This window comes from Sus scrofa, chromosome 15 (assembly GCF_000003025.6).
Source record: "Sus scrofa isolate TJ Tabasco breed Duroc chromosome 15, Sscrofa11.1, whole genome shotgun sequence".
NCBI lineage: Eukaryota > Metazoa > Chordata > Mammalia > Artiodactyla > Suidae > Sus > Sus scrofa.
The window spans coordinates 66,174,278-66,193,799 of record NC_010457.5 but is presented as its reverse complement, the minus strand read 5'-3'; the positions used below and the strand labels follow the sequence as shown (position 1 = coordinate 66,193,799).

General features: G+C 37.8%; 1 protein-coding gene across 6 annotated transcripts in view; it reads left to right on the top strand.

The window, feature by feature from the left end:
• WDSUB1 (WD repeat, sterile alpha motif and U-box domain containing 1) overlaps nucleotides 1-19,522 on the top strand; it is a 74,003-nt gene that overhangs the window by 45,404 nt on the left and 9,077 nt on the right. The window lies entirely within an intron of this gene.

Here is a 19,522-nt window from a genome sequence, read left to right as displayed (position 1 = left end):
TTTTGTTTTGTTTATGGTTTCCCTTGCTGTGCAAAAGCTTTTAAGTTTACTTAGGTCCCATTTTATTTTTTTAATTTTCATTACTCTAGGAGGTGGATCAAAAAAAGATACTGCTGTGGTTTATATCAGAAAGTGTTCTGCCTATGTTTTCCTTTAAGAGTTTTATAGTATCTGGTCTTATATTTAGGTCTTTAATCCATTTTGAGTTTATTTTAGTGTATGGCATTAGAGGTGTTTTAATTTCCATTCTTTTACATATAGCTGTCCTATTTTCCCAGCACCGCTTATTGAAGAGACTTTCTTTTCTTCATTGTATATTCTCGCATCTGTTGTAGATTAGGTAGGTGGGTTTATTTCTGGGCTTTCTATGCTGTTCTCCTGATCTATGTTTCTGTTTTTGTGCCAGTACAACACTGTTTTGATGACTATGCCTTTGTAGTATAGTCTTAAGTCAGGGAGCCTGATTCCTCCAGTTCCATTTTTCTTTCTCAGGATTGCTTTGGCTATTCAGGGTCTTCTCTGTTTCTATACAAATTAAAATTTTTTTTGTTCTAGTTCTGTGAAAAATACCATTGGTAATTTAGCACGTATTTCACTGAATCTGTGTAGATTACCGTGTATATTATAGTCATTTTGATATTGATTCTTCTAATCTAAGAGCATAGTATTTTTTCATCAGTTTGTGTCATCTTTGATTACCTTCATCAGTGTCTTATAGTTTTCAGAATGCAGGTCTTTTGCCTCTTTAGGTAGGTTTAGTTCTGGGTATTTTATTCTTTTTGATGCAATAGTCAATGGCATTGTTTCCTTAATTTCTTTTTCTGATCTTTCATTGTTAGCATATAAGAATGTAAGAGAGTTCTGTGTATTAATTTTCTATCCCACAGCTATACCAAATTCATTGGTTATCTCTAGTAGTTTTCTGGTAGCATCTTTAGGGTTTTCTATGTTTAGTATCATGTCAGTTGCAGACAGTGACAATTTTACTTGTTCTTTTTCTATTTATTTACTTGTTTATTGTCTCTTTAGGGCCACACCTGCGGCATATGGAGGTTCCCAGGCTAGGGGTCTAATCAGAGCTGTTGCTGCCGATCTATGCTAGAGCCACAGCAGTGCCAGATCTGAGCTGTATCTGTGACCTACACCACAGCTCACAGCAATGCTGGATTCTCAACCCACTAAGAAAGGCCAGGGATTGAACCCACATCCTCATGGTTCCTAGTCGGATTCATCTCTGCTGCGCCATGATGGGAACTCTTTTCCAATTTAGATGCCTTTTCTTTCTTATCACTGTGGCTAGGACTTCTAAAACTATGTTGACTAAAGGTGGGGAGAGTGGACATCCTTGTCTTCTTCCTGATCTTAGCAGAAATTCTTTCAGCTTTTCACCATTTAGAATGATGTTAGCTATGGGTTTATCATATATGGCCTTTACTAATGTTGTGGTTCCCTCTATACCCACTTTCTGGAGGGTCGTTTTTAATCGGAAATGGATGTTGGATTTTGTTGAAAGCTTTTTCTGCATCTGTTGAGATGACCATATGGTTTTTATCCTTCAAATTTTTTATTGGGATGTATCACACTGATTGACTTGTGGATCTTGAAAAATCCTTTCATCCCTTGGATAAATCCCAGTTGATCATGGTGTATGATTCTTTTAATGTACTGTTAGATTCAGTTTGCTGATAATTTGTTGAGGATTTTGCATCTATGTTTATCAGTGATATTGGCCTATAATTTTTTTTTTTTTTTTGTCTTTTGTCTTTTTTTTTGTTGTTGTTGTTGTCGTTGTTGTTGCTATCTCCCGGGCCGCTCCCGCGGCATATGGAGGTTCCCAGGCTAGGGGTTGAATCGGAGCTGTAGCCACCGGCCTACGCCAGAGCCACAGCAACGAGGGATCCGAGCCACGTCTGCAACCTACACCACAGCTCACGGCAACGCCGGATCGATCGTTAACCCACTGAGCAAGGGGCAGGGACCGAACCCGCAACCTCATGGTTCCTAGTCGGATTCGTTAACCACTGCGCCACGACGGGAACTCCGGCCTATAATTTTTTTTGTAGTGTCTCTGTCTGGTTTTGACATCAGTGTGGCGATAGTCTCAGAATGAGTTTGGGAGTGTTCCTTCTTCTGCGATTTTTTTGGAATAGTTTCAGATGAATAGGTATTAACTCTTCTCTAAATGTTTGATAGGATTCACCTGTGAAGCCATCTGGTCCTGGACTTTTGTTTGTTGGAAGATTTTAAATCACATTATCAACTTCATTACTTTATTTTTTATTTTATTTTTTTTTGGTCTTTTTAGGGCCACACGCATGGCAGATGGAAAATCCTAGGTTAGGGGTACAACTGGAGCTGCAGCTGCAAACCTACACCACAGCCATAGCAACTTGGGATGCGGGATGCAAGGTGCATCTGTGACCTATACCACAGTTCATGGCAATGCCAGATCCTTAACCTACTGAACCTACTGGAACCAGGGATTGAACTCGCAGCATCCTGGATACTGGTTGGGTTCGTTGCCACTGAGCCAGGACAGGAACTCCTCAGTTTCATTTATTGTCATTGGTCCATTCATCTTTTCTTCCTGGTTCAGTGTTGGAAGGTTGTACCTTTCTAAGAATCTGTCCATTTCTCCTAGGTTGTTCATTTTATTGGCATATAATTGCTTGTAGTAGTCTCTTATGATCATTTGTATTTCTTTGATGTCCTTTGTGACAGTTTTCCTTTCTAATTTTTACTGATATGAGCCCTTTTTTTTAATGAGTCTAAGAATTTTCCAATTTTGTTGATCTTATCAAAGAACCAACTTTTCATTTCATTGACCTTTTCTATTGTATCCCTTTTTTTTTTTTTTTTTTTTTTTTGCCATTTCTTGGGCCACTCCAGTGGCATATGGAGGTTCCCAGGCTACGGGTCAAGTTGGAGCTGTAGACACTGGCCTACGCCAGAGCCACAGCAACGTGGGATCTGAGCCGCATCTGCAACCTACAGTACAGCTCCTGGCAACACCAGATCCTTAACCCACTGAGGCCAGGGATCAAACCCACAACCTCATGGTTCCTAGTTGGATTTGCTAACCACTGAGCCACAACAGGAACTCCTCTATTGTATTCTTTGTTTTAATTTCATTTATTTCTGCTCTGATCTTTATGATTTCTTTCCTTCCACTAACTTTGGGTTTTGTTTGTCCTTTTTCTAATTGCTTTAGGTGTAAGCTTATGTTGTTTATTTGAGATTTTTCTTGTTTCCTGAGGCTTGTATTGCTATAAACTTCTCTCTTGTAACTACTTTTGCTGCATCCCATAGGTTTATTTATTTATTTATTTATTTTTGGCTTTTTAGGGCCACATTCACAGCATATGGATATTCCCAGGCTGGGGTCACATTGGAATTGTCGCTGCCGGCCCACTACAGCCACAGCAATGAGGGATCCAAGCCACATCTGCATCCTGCAGCCTACACCACAGCTCATGGCAACACCAGATCCTTAACCCACCGAGCAAGGCCAGGGATCAAACCTGCATCCTCATGGATGTTAGTCAGATTTATGAACCCCTAAGCCACGACGGGAACTCCTACATAGGTTTTGTTTGTTTATTTGTTTGTTTTGTTTTGCTTTTTAAGGCTGCATCTATGGCATATGGAGCTTCCCAGCCTAGGAATCTAATCAGAGCTACAGCTGCCAGCCTACACCACAGCCACAGCAATGCCAGATCTGAGTGCATGTGCGACCTACAGCACAGCTTATGGCACACCAGATCCTTAACCCACTGAGCAAGGGATGTTGAACTCACATCCTCATCAATACTAGTTGGATTCTTAACCTGCTGAGGCACAATGGGAACTCCTGTGTTTTATTTTCATTTATCTCTAGATATTGTTTGATTTCCTCCTTTATTCCTACAGTGGTCCATTGGTTGCTTTGTAGCATACTGTTTTTTTGTTTTGTTTTGTTTTTTGTTTTTTGCTATTTCTTTGGGCCACTCCCGCGGCATATGGAGGTTCCCAGGCTAGGGGTCAAATCCGAGCTGTAGCTACTGGCCTATGCCAGAGCCACAGCAACGCGGGATCCGAGCCGTGTCTGCGTCCTACACCACAGCTCACAGCAACGCCGGATCCTTAACCCACTGAGCAAGGGCAGGGACCGAACCCGCAACCTCATGGTTCCTAGTCGGATTCGTTAACCACTGCGCCACAATGGGAACTCCTGTAGCATACTGTTTAGTCACCACATGTTTGTGTTTTTTGCCGTTTTTTTCCTTATCATTGGTTTCTAGTCTTACCGCATTGTGATCAGCAAGGATGCTTGATATGATTTCAGTTTTCTGAGATTTACTGAGGCTTGATTTGTGGCCCATAATGTGATCTATCCTAGAGAATGTTCTCTGTGCTCTTGAGAAGAATGTGTATTCTGTTGCTTTTGGATGGAATGTTCTATAAATCTTTTAAGTCCATCTGGTCTCATGTAACATTTAAGGCCTGTGTTTCCGTGTTGATTTTCTGTCTGGATGATCTTTCCATTGCTGTAAGTAGGGTATTAAAGTCTCCCACTATTTTTGTGTTATCATCAATTTCTCCTTTTATGGCTGTTAGTAGTTGCCTTATATATTGAGGTGCTCCTATTGTTGGATGCATATATATTTACAGTTGTCTTATTTCCTTGGATTGATCCCTTGATCAGTAGATAATGTCTTTCTTTGTCTCTTGTAACCATGTTTAAAGTTTTTTTTGTCTGATAGAAGTATTGCTACTCCAGCTTTCCTTTGATTTTTGTTTGCATGGGATACCTTTTTCCATCTTCTCACTTTGTATATATTTCTAGAACTGAAGCGTGTCTCTTATAGACAGTATATGTGTGGGTCTTGTTTTTTTTTGTTTGTTTTTACCATTCAGCCAGTCCGTGTCTTTTGGTTGGCTCATTTAGTCCCATTTACATTCAAGGTAATTAGTGATATATATTGGTACTTGTTGCCATTTTCTTAATTGTTTTGTATTTGTTGATATTGGCCTTTTTTCTCTTTCTTTTTTTTCTTTTTTGTCTTTTTGTCTTTTCAGGGCCGTGCCTGTGGCATATGGAGGTTCCCAGGCTGGGGTCTAATCGGAGTTACAGCTTGCCAGCACCATAGCAATGCCATATCCAAGCCTTATCTGTGACCTACACCACAGCTCACGGTAATGCCAGATCCATAACCCACTGAGTGAGGCCAGGGATTGAACCCAAAACCTCATGTTTCCTAGTTGGATTTGTTTCTGCCATGCCATGACGGGAACTCCGTTTTTTCATTCCTTCCACTTTTGTTCTCTTTTTGTGATTTTCTGACAACTTTGGATTTTTTTAATATGTGTCTAATGTACTTTTTTTGTTTGTGGTTCCCATGAAGTTTTGATACAGCATTCTCTATTTATGAAAAATTGTTGTAAAGCTGGTTTGGTGATGCTGAATTCTCTTAACTTTTGCTCTGCTGTAAAGCTTTTGGTTTCTCCATTTTATCTGAATGAGAACCTTGCTTGGTATAGTGTTCTTAGCTGTAGGTTCCTCACCTTCATCACCCTAAGCATATCTTGTCATTATTACCTTCTAGCTTGTAGAGTTTTTGCTAAGAAATCAGCTGATACCCTTGTGGAAGTTCCCTTGTATATATTTGTTGCTCTTCCCTTCTAGCTTTTACTATTTTTTCTTTATATTTAATTTTTGTCAGTTTGATTAGTGTGTATCTTGCTGTGTTTCTCCTTGGGTTTATCCTGTATGGAATTCTCTTTGCTTCCTCAACTTGAGTGAGTGTTTTCTTCTCCATATCAGGGAAGTTTTCAGCTATTCTCTCTTCAAATATATTCTCTGGCCTTTTCTTTTGTCTTTCTGGCACCTCTATGATTCACATGTTGGTATGTTTAATGTTGTTCCAGAGGTCTCTTAGACTGTCCTCCATTCATTACATGCTTTTTTCTTTATTTTTTCCTGTGGAAATGATTTCTACCTCTCTTCCACCTCACTTATTCATTCTTCTGCCTCAGTTATCCTGTTATCAATTCCTTCTAATGTGTTTTTCACTGCAAATACTGTGTTATTCATCTTTGTTTTCTGGTTGTTTAAATCTTCTTGCTCCTTGTTAAACATTTCTTTCTTTCTTTTTTTTTTTATTTATTTTCCCACTGTACAGCAAGGGGGTCAGGTTATCCTTACATGTATACATTGCAATTACAGTTTTTTCCCCCACCATAATTAATGTTTTTTTTTTTTTTTTTTTTGGTCTTTTTAGGGCTGCACCCGCAGCACATGGAAGTTCCCAGGCTAGGGGTTCAATCAGAGCCACAGCCATAGTAATGCCAGATCTGAGCTGCATCTGCGACCTACACCTCAGCTTATGGCAATGCTGGATCCTTAACCCACTGAGCAGGGCCAGGGATCGAACTCGTGGCCTGATGGATACTAGTTGAGTTCGTTACCACTGAGCTGCCACAGGAACTCCTGTAATTTCTTTCTTTTTTTAATATGCTTTTCAGGGCTGCACCTGGGCATATGGAAGTTCCCAGGCTAGGGATTGAATCAGAGCTGCAGCTACTGGCCTATGCCACAGCCATAGCAATGCCAGTTCCGAGCTGCATCTGCGACCTACAATACAGCTCATAGCAGCACTAGATCCTTAACCCACTGAGTGAGGCCAGCGATAAAACCCACGTCCCATCCTCATGGATACTGGTTGTGTTTGTAACCCACTGAGCCACAACGGGAACTCTAACATTTCTTCTTTTAAGTTTTATTGAAGTGTAGTTAATTTACAAGGCTATGATAATTTCTGCTGTATAACCAAGTGACCCAGTCATACATATACACATATCCATTCTCTCCGATTCTTCTCCCACATAAATTATCACAGAATACTGGGTAGACTTCTCTGTGCTATACAGCAGGTCCCCATTGGGTAATCATGCCATATACCTCAGTGTGCATATGCCAGTCCCAAACCCCCACTCTCTGCCTCCCCACAACCTGTCCCCTTTGGTAACCAAGAGTTTTTCAAAGTCTGTGAGTCTCTTTCTGTTCTGTAAATAAGTTCATTTTTATCCTTTTTTTTTTTTTTTTTAAGATTCCACATATAGGTGATACCATATTATGTTTGTCTTTTGCCTAACTTCACTTAGTATGATAGTTCTAGGTCCATCCATGTTGATGCAAATGGCATTATTTCATTCTTTTTATGCTGAGTAGTATTCCATTGTATGTATGTACCATGTCTTCTTTATCCATTCCTCTGTCAGTGGACATTTAGGTTGCTTCCATGTCTTAGCAATTGTAAATAGTGCTGCAGTGAATATTGGGGTGTGTGTATATTTTCAAATTATTGTTTTCTCTGAATTAGATGCCCAGGAGTGGGATTGCTGGATCGTATGGTAGTTCTGTTTATAGTTTTTTGAGGAAACCCCAGACTGTTTTCCATAGTGGTTGCACCAATGTACATTCCTTCCAACAGTGTAAGAGGGTTTCCTTTTCTCCACACCCTCTCCAGCATTTATATTTTTGATGAATTTTTGGTGTTGGCTATTCTGGCTAGTGTTAAGTGGTACCTTAATGTAGTTTTGATTTGCATTTCTCTAATAATCAGTGATGTTAAGCATCTTTTCATGTGTTTTCTTGGCCATCTGTATGTCATCTTTGGAGAAATGTCTACTTAGATCTTCTGCCCATGTTTTGATTGGGTTATGTGTTTTTTTGTTATTGAGCTGCAGGAGGTATTTGTATATTTTGGAAATTAATCCCTTGTCAGTTGCTTGATTTGCAAGTATTTTCTCCCATTCTGTAGGTTGTCTTTGTTTTGTTCATGGTTTCCTTTGCTGTGCAAAAAGTTTTAAGTTTAATTAGGTCCCATTTGTTTATTTCTGTTTTTATTGTTATTACTCTAGGAGGCAGATCTGAGAGGTTATTGCAGTAGTTTATGTCTGAAAGTGTTTGGCCTATGTTTTTCTCTAGAATTTCTATAGTATCCAGTATTACATTTACATCTTTAATACATTTTGAATTTATTTTTGTTGTTAAGCATTTCTTGTAACTTCCCAGTCTGTTCCTCTATTCTTTTTTCTGAGATCGCAGATCATCTTTATTATCATCACTGAATTCTTTTTCAGGTGGGTGATCTATTTACTCTTTATTTAGTTGCTTTTATGTGTATTTATCTTGTTCTTTTGTCTGAAACATACTTCTTTGTCATCTTATATTGTTTGTCTATGTTAGTGGTCCCCTTGACAGCAGGTGTGTAGACGAAATAGCTGGTGCCTGGTCCTGGAGTTTTTGGGGGGTGGCTCACATGCACCCAGAGCACTTGATGGGAGCTCTGGTAGCTCTCTACCTCTTCTGGAGCTAGGTGGCTGCTAGGGATGGGGTCCCTGAGGGAGGTGGGTGTGTGCCAGCGGCTTCCACGAACCCTCCCCTTTGCCAGAAGCAGCTCCTATTTTAGGACTCCTGGAGCTGGCGGATATGGAGTTCTGCTGCCTGAGAGCATGTGCTGTATCCCACCCTTCCCCTCCAGCGCCCCCCATCAGTGGTGCCTGGCCTCTAAGTCAGTCTGGGTCTTCTCAGTTTACACCCTCAAATGTGATCACCCTAAACCCTAGTCCCTTTAGGCTGTTTCTGTGCCGCCAACCCCAGTTTCTTCTCATACCGCTAGCCCCAGTTCTCTCCCTGAGTGTGATCTCTAAAGCCCATTTTACTTCCTAGCCCCTGTGCTCAGTGACACAGTTATTTAGGGCTGGGGAGTGCAGGGCAGTAGCACTGACTATTTGTGCAAGTCTTTTTCCGTTTTAATTGCTGTAAACCAATTGTGTGTTCTCCTTCAAGACTCTGAAGCTCCTCCTCTGTCCTGGCTGATCTCCCCCCCCGCCCCGGTAGTGGGGCTTCCCAGTGTGTAGGAACTTTTCTTCTCTTCCAGCTCCCTCCTAGGAGCAGGTGCCATCCTGCTTCCTTTCTCATTTTCTTTTTTCTGTAGTACTATCTAGTTACCTTGGATTTTCTTGCTCTGTCAGAATCCTGAGATCTCTCACCATTGTTCAGTAAATTTTCTCTGTGTTTCATTCCACACGTAGATGTATTTTTGATGAGTTTGTGGGAGTAGATGAGCTTCACATTCTACTACTCTGCCATCTTAGGAATTCCTCCAGAAGTTTTTAAATTTGATATACAGTCAGCTCTCTGTATCCACAGCTTCCCTCCAAATTCAAGAAAGTTCCAAAAAGAAAAATCTGAATTTTCTGCGCACTGAGAACTATTTACACAGCAATTACACTGCATTTACAACTATTTACATAGCATTTACATACCTAGCATTTACAATGCATTGCTTATGTTTACATTGTACCAGCTATTATAAGTAATCTAGAGATGCTTTAAAGTATATGAGAGGGAGTTCCCGTCCTGGCGCAGTGGAAACAAATCTGTCTAGAAATCATGAGATTGCAGGTTCCATCCCTGGCCTTACTCAGTGGGTTGAGGATCAGGTGTTGCGGTGAGCTGTGGTGTAGGTCACAGACGTGGTTCAGATCCAGCATTGCTGTGGCTGTGGTGTGGGCTGGCAGCTATAGCTCTGATTAGACCCATAGCCTGGGAACCTTCATGTGCCATGGGTGTGGCCCTAAAACAAACAAACAAACAAACAAATTAAAAAAAAAAATAAAGTATATGGGAGGAGGCGGATACTATGCCAGTATACATAAGGGACTTGAGCATTTATGGATTTTGGTATGCACAGGGGTTCCTGGAACCAAACCCTGTGGAATACCTGGGCACAACCATAGTCCCATTTGTCTGTTTTTTGCTTTTGTTGCCCATTTTTTTGATGTCATATCCAAGAAATCACTGTCAAATTCAATGTCATGAAGCTTTCCCTTGTGCTTTTTTCTTGGAACTTTATAGTTTCTTATACTTTGTTTTTTAATCCATTTTGAGCTGATTTTTTATATGGTTAAATTAAGGATCCAATTTCATTCTTCTACATGTGGATATCTGGTTTTCCCAGCAACTTTGTTGAATATTCAGTGGACATTTGAAAAATGTGTAGTCTTTCTCTTTGTTTAGTTTTGGCATCCTTGTTGAAGATAATTTGACCATATTATGTGTTTTATTTCTCTTCTCTCTGTTCTGTTCCATTTGTCTATGTTTGTATCTGTGCCAATACCACACTATTTTGTTTAGTATTGCTTTGAAAATGTTTTGAAATCAGGAAGTGTGAGGCTTATAGCTTCGTTCATTCTTAGGATTGTTTTGGTTCTTTAGTGTCCCTTGAGATTCCATATAAATTTTAGGATGGATTTTTCTATCTTGCAAAAAATGCCATTGGGATTTTGATAGGGATTGCATTGATTCTATAGATCACTTTGGGTAGTATGACAATTTAACATTATTAATTCTTCTAATCTGTGTATACAGGATGTCTTTCTATGTATTTTTGTCTTGATTTCTTTAAGCAATGTTTAGTAGCTTGCAGTGTAAAAGTTTGTAAGGCTTTTGACTGGAATGGTTTTTATTTATAGGTTAATTTGATATTGACAACTCCAGTGCATAAATATGATATAACTCTCCATTTATTTAGGTCTTCCTTATGTTCTCTTAGCATTGTTTGTGTTTTCAGTCTATAGATTTTTTCACATGCTTTGCTAATATTATTGTCAGGTATTAGTATTTTTAAAAACAACTTTTAAAAACAAATACAACTTTTTAAACTTTCCATCTCTAATTCTTCATGGCTTGATATTTCACACTGGATTTTGTGGATTGACTGTATATTTTGTGACTTGCTTGGAGGTTCCCAGGCTAGGGGTCTAAATCGGAGCTGTTGCTGCCGGCTTATGCCACAGCAGCACAGGATCTGAGCCGTGTCTGTGACCTACACCACAGCTCACAGCAATGCCAGATTCTTAACCCACTGAGCAAGGCCAGGGATCGAACCCACAACCTCATGATTCCTAGTCAGATTTGTTAACCACTGAGCCATGACAGGAACTCCTAATAAAAGTTTTAAAAATAAATCTTTTGACTTTTAAAAATTTTCAATATTCATTTTATTTTTTAGATTCCATATATTAATTGTAATATACAGTATTTATTTTTCTGACTTATTTCACTAAACATAATACCCTCCAGACACATCACATTGTTGCAAATGATAAACTTTCATTTCATAGCTGAGTAGTATACCATTGTGTGTGTGTGTTTACATACCCATATAAGAACTTACTGTTTTCACAGATGCGAATTGATATTTCACTGTGGTTTTAATTTGCATTTCTCTGATGATTAGTAGTGTTGGGAAATTTTCTTGTGCCTTTTAGCCATCTGTATGTCCATTCAGATCTTCTGCTTATTTTTTAATTAGGTTGTTTTGTTGATATTGAGATGTATGGGTTTATATATTTTGGATATTAACCCCTTATCGGTGATATAACTTGCAAATATTTTCTCTTGGTAGGTTGTGTTTTTGTTTTGTTGGTTTCCTTTGCTGTGCAAAAGCATTTGAGTTTAATTAGGACCTCTTTGTTTATTTCCTATGCCTTAGGAGTCAGATCCAAAAAAAATATTGCTACAATTTGTCATAGTGTTCTGCCTGGTTTTCTCCTAGGAGTTTTATGGTGTCAGGTCTTTAAGCCATTTTGAGTTTATTTTTGTATATGGTGTGAGAAAATGTTCTAATTTCATTCTTCTACATATAGCTGTCTAGTTTTCCCAGTACCACTTATTGAAGAGACTTTATTTTCCCCATTGTGTATTTTTGCCTCCTTTGTCATAGATTATTTGACCATAAGTATATGGGTTTATTTTGGGGCCCTCTATTCTGTTCCATTGATCTTTGTGTCTGTTTTTAATGCCTGCACCACACTGTATTGATGACTGTAGCTTTGCATTATAGTCAGAAGACAAGGAGCATGATACCTCCAGCTTTCTTCTTTCTCAAAATTGTTTTGGCAACTTGGGGTCCTTTGTGTAAATCTGTGGATTGATTTGCGTAGTATGGTCATTTTACCAATATTCTTCCAATCCAAGAGCACAGGATATCTTTCCATTTATTTGTATCATCTTCAGTTTTATCCATCAGTGTTTTATAGGCCTTTCTTTTCCTTGGTGAAGTTTATTCCTAGGTATTTAAATTATTTTGATGCAATTTTAAATAAGATTGTTTTATTATTTTCTCTGATGGCTCATTATTAATGTACAGAAAAGCAATAGATTTCTGTATATTAACCTTGTGGCCTGCAACTTTACCAAATTCCAATTTTTTGTGGAGACTTTAGGGTTTTCTGTATTACATATCAGGTGATCTGCCAATAGTGACAGTGTTCCTTTTTTTCCTTCCAATTTGGATGGCTTTTCTTTTTCTTGTTATATATTGCTGTGGCTAGGACTTTTAATATTGTGTTAAATAGATTTGGCAAGAGTGGGGTATCCCTGTCCTATTTCTGATTTTATGTTTGTCTTTTTGCCTTTTCTAGGGCCGTACCCGCGGCATATGGAGGTTTCCAGGCTAGGGGTCTAATCGGAGCCGTAGCCACCAGCCTACTCCAGAGCCACAGCAACACAGGATCTGAGCCGCATCTGCAGCCTACACCACAGCTCACGGCAACGCTGGATCCTTAACCCACTTAGCAAGACCAAGGATTGAACTCGAACCTCATGGTTCCTAGTCGGATTTGTTAACCACTGTGCCACGACGGGAACTCCCTATTTCTGATTTTAGAGAAAAGCTTTTCAGCTTTTCACTATTGAGTATGTTGTTAGCTGTGGGTTTGTCATAAATGGCCTTTATTATGTTATGTTCCCTCTCCGCATGTTTATGTGGAGTCTGAATTAGCCTCTGTACATATTGATGGATTTGATGTGGTAATACTTTCAGTTTTTTGTTTTGTTTTGTTTTTTGTCTTTTTAGGGACGCACCCATGGCATGTAGAGGTTCTCAGGCTAGGGGTCAGATTGGATCTACAGCTGCTGGCCCATGACACAGCCACATCTGTAAGCTTCGCCTTAGCTCATGGCAATGCTGGATCTTTAACCCACTTAGCAAGGCCAGGGATTGAACCCAAGTCTTCCTGGTTATTAGATTCATTACCATTGAGCCACAACAGGAACTCCCTACTTCCAGTATTTTTGTGTCTGTGTTCATGAGGGGATCTTAGCTGTAGTTTTCTTGTAATGTCTGTCTGACATGGTATGAGGGTAATTCAGGACTCATAAAATGATTACTAAATGTTTTCTCTCCTCTATTTTTCGAGTTTGTATGATATTGCTGTTTTTTCCTTAAATGTTCACTAGAATTTATAAGTGAAGTTATCTAGGTATGAATTTTTTTGTAGAATTTTTAAGCACAAATTTAATTATTAAATCAAATCTAGTATTTAATAGGTTAATTCTTAAAATTAGATTTGTGAGTGTTGTCTTAGAGGTTTGCATTTTTATCATCTTAAAATATACTTGTTACATCATTTAACGTTTTTGTCTTGAATTTTGTCTCATTCATTTCAGTCTTGGCTCTTGTTTTTTAAATAGTTGCATGGTATATTTATATTTTAAAAATAAACATAGGTATACATCAGGAATTTTCACATAAGTTTTTCAAGGTTAATTACCATTGTGGCAGCATTAATCAAAAGCATATTTTTATTCAGCTTCATCTAGATTGAATCAGAAAGTATGTCTTTTGGGTCTGTGTTTCTTTCGTCAAGTATCATAGGTGTATGATTTGTTCACACTGGACAAAGGAGCAATCTGTTCATTCTCAGGCAGGAATACAGTACATTTTATTTATTCATTTTGTTGTAGATATTGTCGGCTATTATAAATAGTGCTGCCAGGAACCTTTAATAATTTTTTTTTTTTTGTGAATGTACATAATGCATTTCTATTGGGTATATTCCTAGGGGTGGGTATATGTTGTTATCCAGAATGGTTGAATCAGTTTACACTTCCACCAGCTATGTATGAGAATTCTCCTTGCTCTGTAGCCTTATGTACATTTAGTATTGCCTGTGTTTTTCATTTTAACCTTTGTAGTATTACCCTTTTATTTTAAATTTTATTTTTGGAGTTCCAGTCATGGCACAGCGAAAAACGAACCTGACTACAAACCATGAGGTTGCAGGTTCAATCCCTGGCCTTGTTCAGTGGGTTAAGAAAGGATCCAGCGTTGCTGTGAGCTGTGGTGTAGGTCACAGATGCAGCTTGGATCTGGTATTGCTGTGGCGTAGGCCAGCAGCAACAGCTCCGATTAGACGGCTGACCTGGGAACTTCCATGTGCCATGCATGCGGCCCTAAAAAGATTAAAAAAAAAAAATTAAAAAATTTTTATTTAAGTGATTGTAGATTCATATTCAATTCTTTAAGCAATATCTTGAACTTTTCTCAGTTCCCTCACCAGCAGCATTTTGCAGATAATATTATAATATTACAACCAGGGTTTTAACATTGCTGCAGTCCACAAATTTTATTTAGATTTCCCCAAATGTGTGTTAAGTTGTATAAAATTTTGTCCCTTTGGAACTTTGAGTATCAATATCCAGTCAAGACAGTTCCAAACTTACCAGGATTCTGGTTGTCTGTGTATAACTATATCCATCCCCTGCCTGCTCCCCTCCCACCTCCACCGCAGTCTGTCCTGTTTCTAAAATTTGGTCATCTCAAAAGCATTTTATGGGTGGCATCATACCGTAAATAACCTTTTGGTAGTAGCTTTCTTTATCATAATCCCCAGTGAGTCACCATCCATTTGTTTTTAACCTTCCTGTGTTACTTTGTTTTGTTAAGTGTTCCCTGTGGAAACACAGGATTGAGTTTTTAAAAAATTAATTCAACTCTATCTTTACTAGAACTGCACCAATTTCCTTTGTTTTCTAATTCCCTTTTCCACCTTCTTTCATGAATGGATCACTTGGGTTTTCTTTTTTTGACCTCCCCCACCCATCTCCACCAGTGTTGTGGAAGGCCTGTACCTTGTATCTGTTGAATCAACTGTCTCAAAAACTTCTGAGATCTGTTTTTGCATATATTTCAGCATTCTTACATAATATTTTCCACCAGCCCTTTTAAATTATAAATGCAGCATGTGCTTGATGAAAAACACTTAAGCAACTCAGACATATTTTTTAAAATGTGGAGACTCTTCTGTACCTTGGTATATCCTTCCAGATATTTTTCTATCATGTTATAATTTTGTAAAACAATTGCAATGATACATCGTTTAAAAAATTGCTTTTATTTACTTAATATATCAGATAGTATACCCAGAACTATTTCATCCTCAGTTGCAGGACAGTATTTCATGGTATGGATATGTCATAAATTAACTCTAACTCTGAAATTAACTAACTCTGTTAAGAAATTTCTCCAAGTAATTATGTAGAAAAAAAAAAAAAAGTCCTCAGTCATATTGTATATATAGATATACTTGTTTAAATATTCATGTTGGATAAATCTTAATACTGATATCCACTCCCATATTTAAAATTTCTAGTTTTAATTATGCTTACCTATTATTTTTTGAACTTTTTATTATTCAATTGACTTGTCCAATTTTGGTCCATTTTGACCTCCAGTTAAATTTTTTTCCAGGTAAATTTTAGAGTCATTTTGTTATGCTACAGAAAAAAATCTCACTGATTAGAATTACAGAAAACCTAAAAACTAAATGTTAATTTGGGAGTGGAGTGAGGAGTGGGAATGACAGCTCTGTGCAGCAGTCAGGCTTTCCATCTATTCTTTTTTTCCTTTCAGGTCTGTTCTGAACATTTAAAAATGTTAATTCATTTTTAGAAAAATGTTCACACTTGTAGTTCATTTCTAAATTGAAAAAACCTAATAAACCCTATCTGATCATTTTTTATTTTTCTCTAAAGCCTTCATAGTGTTTTATCTCAGTTATGTATAGAGAATACAGTCTGTGGTGTCTTTTGTTTGGTGCTTTTTTCAGTTTTTCTTTATTTTTATTTCTGTTGTTCAGGGCATACTGTTTTTTGAATGAAATTCTGTGCCTTTTATCAGTTGTGGAAAACATTCAGCTATTCTCATTCTGTCCACCTTCTCACACCTGCCTACCAGTCATCTATTCTGCATTGTCTTAATGTTATTTAACCTTCCTATTGGGATTTTCTTTTCAAAATATCAATGACTATATTTATCATTTCAGGAAATCTGATTTAGCATGCACATTAAGGGGTATAGATTCTGGAGCCAGACTGCTTGGGTTTAAATCCCAGCTTTGTCAGTCCTTACTTGCATAACCTTGGAAAGTTACTCAGGCCATGCATCAGTTTCTTCATAAGGTTGTACAATTAAACCACACAGGTAACAGGGACCTGGAACAGCCTAATGATACACAATTAACTGCAGAGTATTAAATGTTTCTCTCTCATAGCACATTGTTTCTTAGATTCATTCCCCTTTTTAGAAATACTCACAGGTTGTATCCATTTTCAGTTTCTGAGGCTGGTGTGATCTTATCCTGCTCTTTGTTTCTGCATGCTCATCTTCAGTCAGGTGTTACCTGTGGGAGTCCAGTACAGGAGGAAGGTACAAAGCTCCAAAAAAGTGTTGGGTTTGCTTTGTCTTTCTCAGGACAGCAGGTGGGCAGCAGTGAGCTAACAACTTGGGCAACAGATGTATTATAAATTCAGAGCCCAGGCCTGTGAGCTAATATTTTTCACTTGAACTATTCACTAGGACAGAGCCATTTGAACCTGTAAAAGCCAGTGACCCATGTTAAAAGGTGCTTCTTTTGGTCACCATTTCTAAGTATAATGTAGCAAGAAATTTAGGGGTGTGCTTATTATTAGAAATAGAAGTGTATGGAGTGAATAAATCTCATAAGTATTACTGCTTTTGGTATCTTACTAGAAATTAATCTTCTGAATATATTAAATGCAAAGTAAAATTCTGTGAATAGAGAATTGTTAAATATTGTTTAGCTGAGAACTGTCTGGGTGAAAATAATTTTAAAAAATTACTGAAAGTTTTAAAAATCCTTAGTTCAGTTAAAAATTTGAGAAAACAAGCTTAAGACTGAATGTAATGTGCAGTATGTATTTTCTTTTAAAAATAGCTTATTTGAAATCAAATACATATCACTAGGGAAAAATACTAACCCTAGTTGTAGTAAACTTCAGACATAAATTTTTAAAAGAAACACAGTCAGCTGTAGTTGTTTTTCATTAGTGTTTTAGTGCTTTTCATTTATACATGAAAGGCTGTGTATGTGAGGGGTGGAGTGGAGAAGTGGGCCTTCCTTTGTAGCTCTGATAATCCCTTTTACTGCTCAGGAATGAACTTTGGTGGAAAAGTTTGAAAGCTTGTATATAATTACCAATGTTGTAGACCCTGCTCAGAATTCTTGCTTTCTCTGTTAACCAGATGTTTTAGGGAATATATTTGTCACCACTAGAAAACTGTTTGTGGTATTATAAAATAGTGATTCTTTAGAGTGATAGAAAGTTGATATTAAACTTTAGGGTTATCTGTGACCAATGTAACTGACTTTCCTACAGTAGTAAGCCTGTACCTCTGTAGATTAAATGGGTTGACATTTTACACACTGCTACCATCCAAGAACGTGACAGCCCAGGCAGGCACGTAAAAATTACTGATTTAAGTGAATTCAATTAAAGGTGACAAAATACTTTATGATGATAATATGCTTTAACAATGTAGATATAATACAATTATTATATACATGGAGAGTAGAGTATATTGAAAGTTGAATAAGTTTACTGATTATTAATTAAGTAAAAGCCTATTTGAAATTTAGACACTGGGGGAGAGAAAAAGACTACTAGCTAATTTGAATATATGATAAGGAATCAATAGACAAAAAAAAAAAAGAAAAAAGACCAAGAATATTATTTAAGGGCCGCACTGAAGTCATATGGAAGTTCCCAGGCTAGGGGGTCTAATTGGAACTGCAGCTGCCAGCCTACGCCACAGCCACAGAGGATCTGAGCCATGTCTGCGACATACACCACAGCAATGCCAGATCCCCAACCCCCTGACTGAGGCCGGGTATCAAACGTGCATCCTCAAGGATACTAGTTGGATTCATTTCTGCTGTGCCACACAGGAACTCCCCTTGGTCTCATTTTTTAAAAGACACTAATCAAAAGGTAGCCCAGTAGATCAGAAATACAAGTCTCCCTAAGCATCAAAATGGAAGAAACCAGGTCCTATAAAGAATTTATATGTGATTTATAGAAATATAAGAATGACTGAACTATTACCAAACATACTGGTAATAATAAACAGTTTGGCCTAACTCATCCCTAAAGAGATGACTTAGCTTCACAAAGTGCAATCCAACCTTAAACAAGGATTCAGAAAGGTTAGAAATAAAAAAAATAGACAAAGATGAGACAGTTGTAACTAAAAATAAAGCAATTATATACTTGCCTGCAAAAGTAGAATTCCAAAAAAACCTTATATGACAGTGGATGCTCTGTGATACTGAAGACCATGATTCTCAGTAAGGACAACCATTCCTAGCTATACAGTCCCAAACACAGCGTAGAGCAGAAACTACAGACAGTAAAAGGAGAAATACAGCACAGTAACAGACTTGGTCATACCTCTCAGTCCAAGATAGAAAGTACACCTTCTTTTTGAACCTGTCACCAGAAATAACAAAAATAACATTGTGTCACCACGGTGGAGTGTAACTCAGAAATTAATAACAAAAGTGGACCCCCTTTTACCTGGAAGGTTTAAATCATGCTGTTATCAGATGTATCTAGCCTGGTGGCAAATGAATTAGCTGTCATAACTCACAATATTTCACATTGTAATATGAATATGCACATTATATATCCATAATAGGCCAGTGTGATAGGTAAGATTGAGATTTCATTATGTATCAGCTTTTCATAAATAAAAATAGAGTATATTTTCCTACTCAAATGATTCTTACAACTCAATAGTAAGACAACCCAATTAAAAAAACAGGCAAAAGATTTGAATAGGCCTTTCTCCAGGGAAGATATACATATGACTAAGAAGCACTGGAAAAGGCCTATATCACTAAGGAAATGAAGGTCAAAACCATGATGAGACACCACCTTCAGGCTCACAAGGATGACTAGAATCAAAAGATAGGAGATGGCAAGGATGTGCAGAAATACTGCTGGTGGGAATGGAAAATGGTGCAGCTGCTGTTGAAAACAGTTTGGCAGTTCCTCAGAAAGTTAAACATAGTTACCAGGTGACCCTGCAATTATAATCCTAGATATTTATCCAAGAGAATTGAAGATATGTTCATATAAAAAAGTTGCCCTTAAATATTCATAGCTGCCCTATTGTTAATAGCCAAAAAGTGGTAATAATGCAAATGTCCTATCACTGGATGAAGGGACGAATAAAATGGTATATCCACACAGTGGAATATTAATTAGCTGTAAAAGGGAATAGATACTTATGTGCTACATAGATAAACTTTGGAAAGATTATGCTAAGTGAAAGAAGCCAGAGACCAAAGGCCACAGATTGTATGATTCTGTTTATAGGAAATGTCC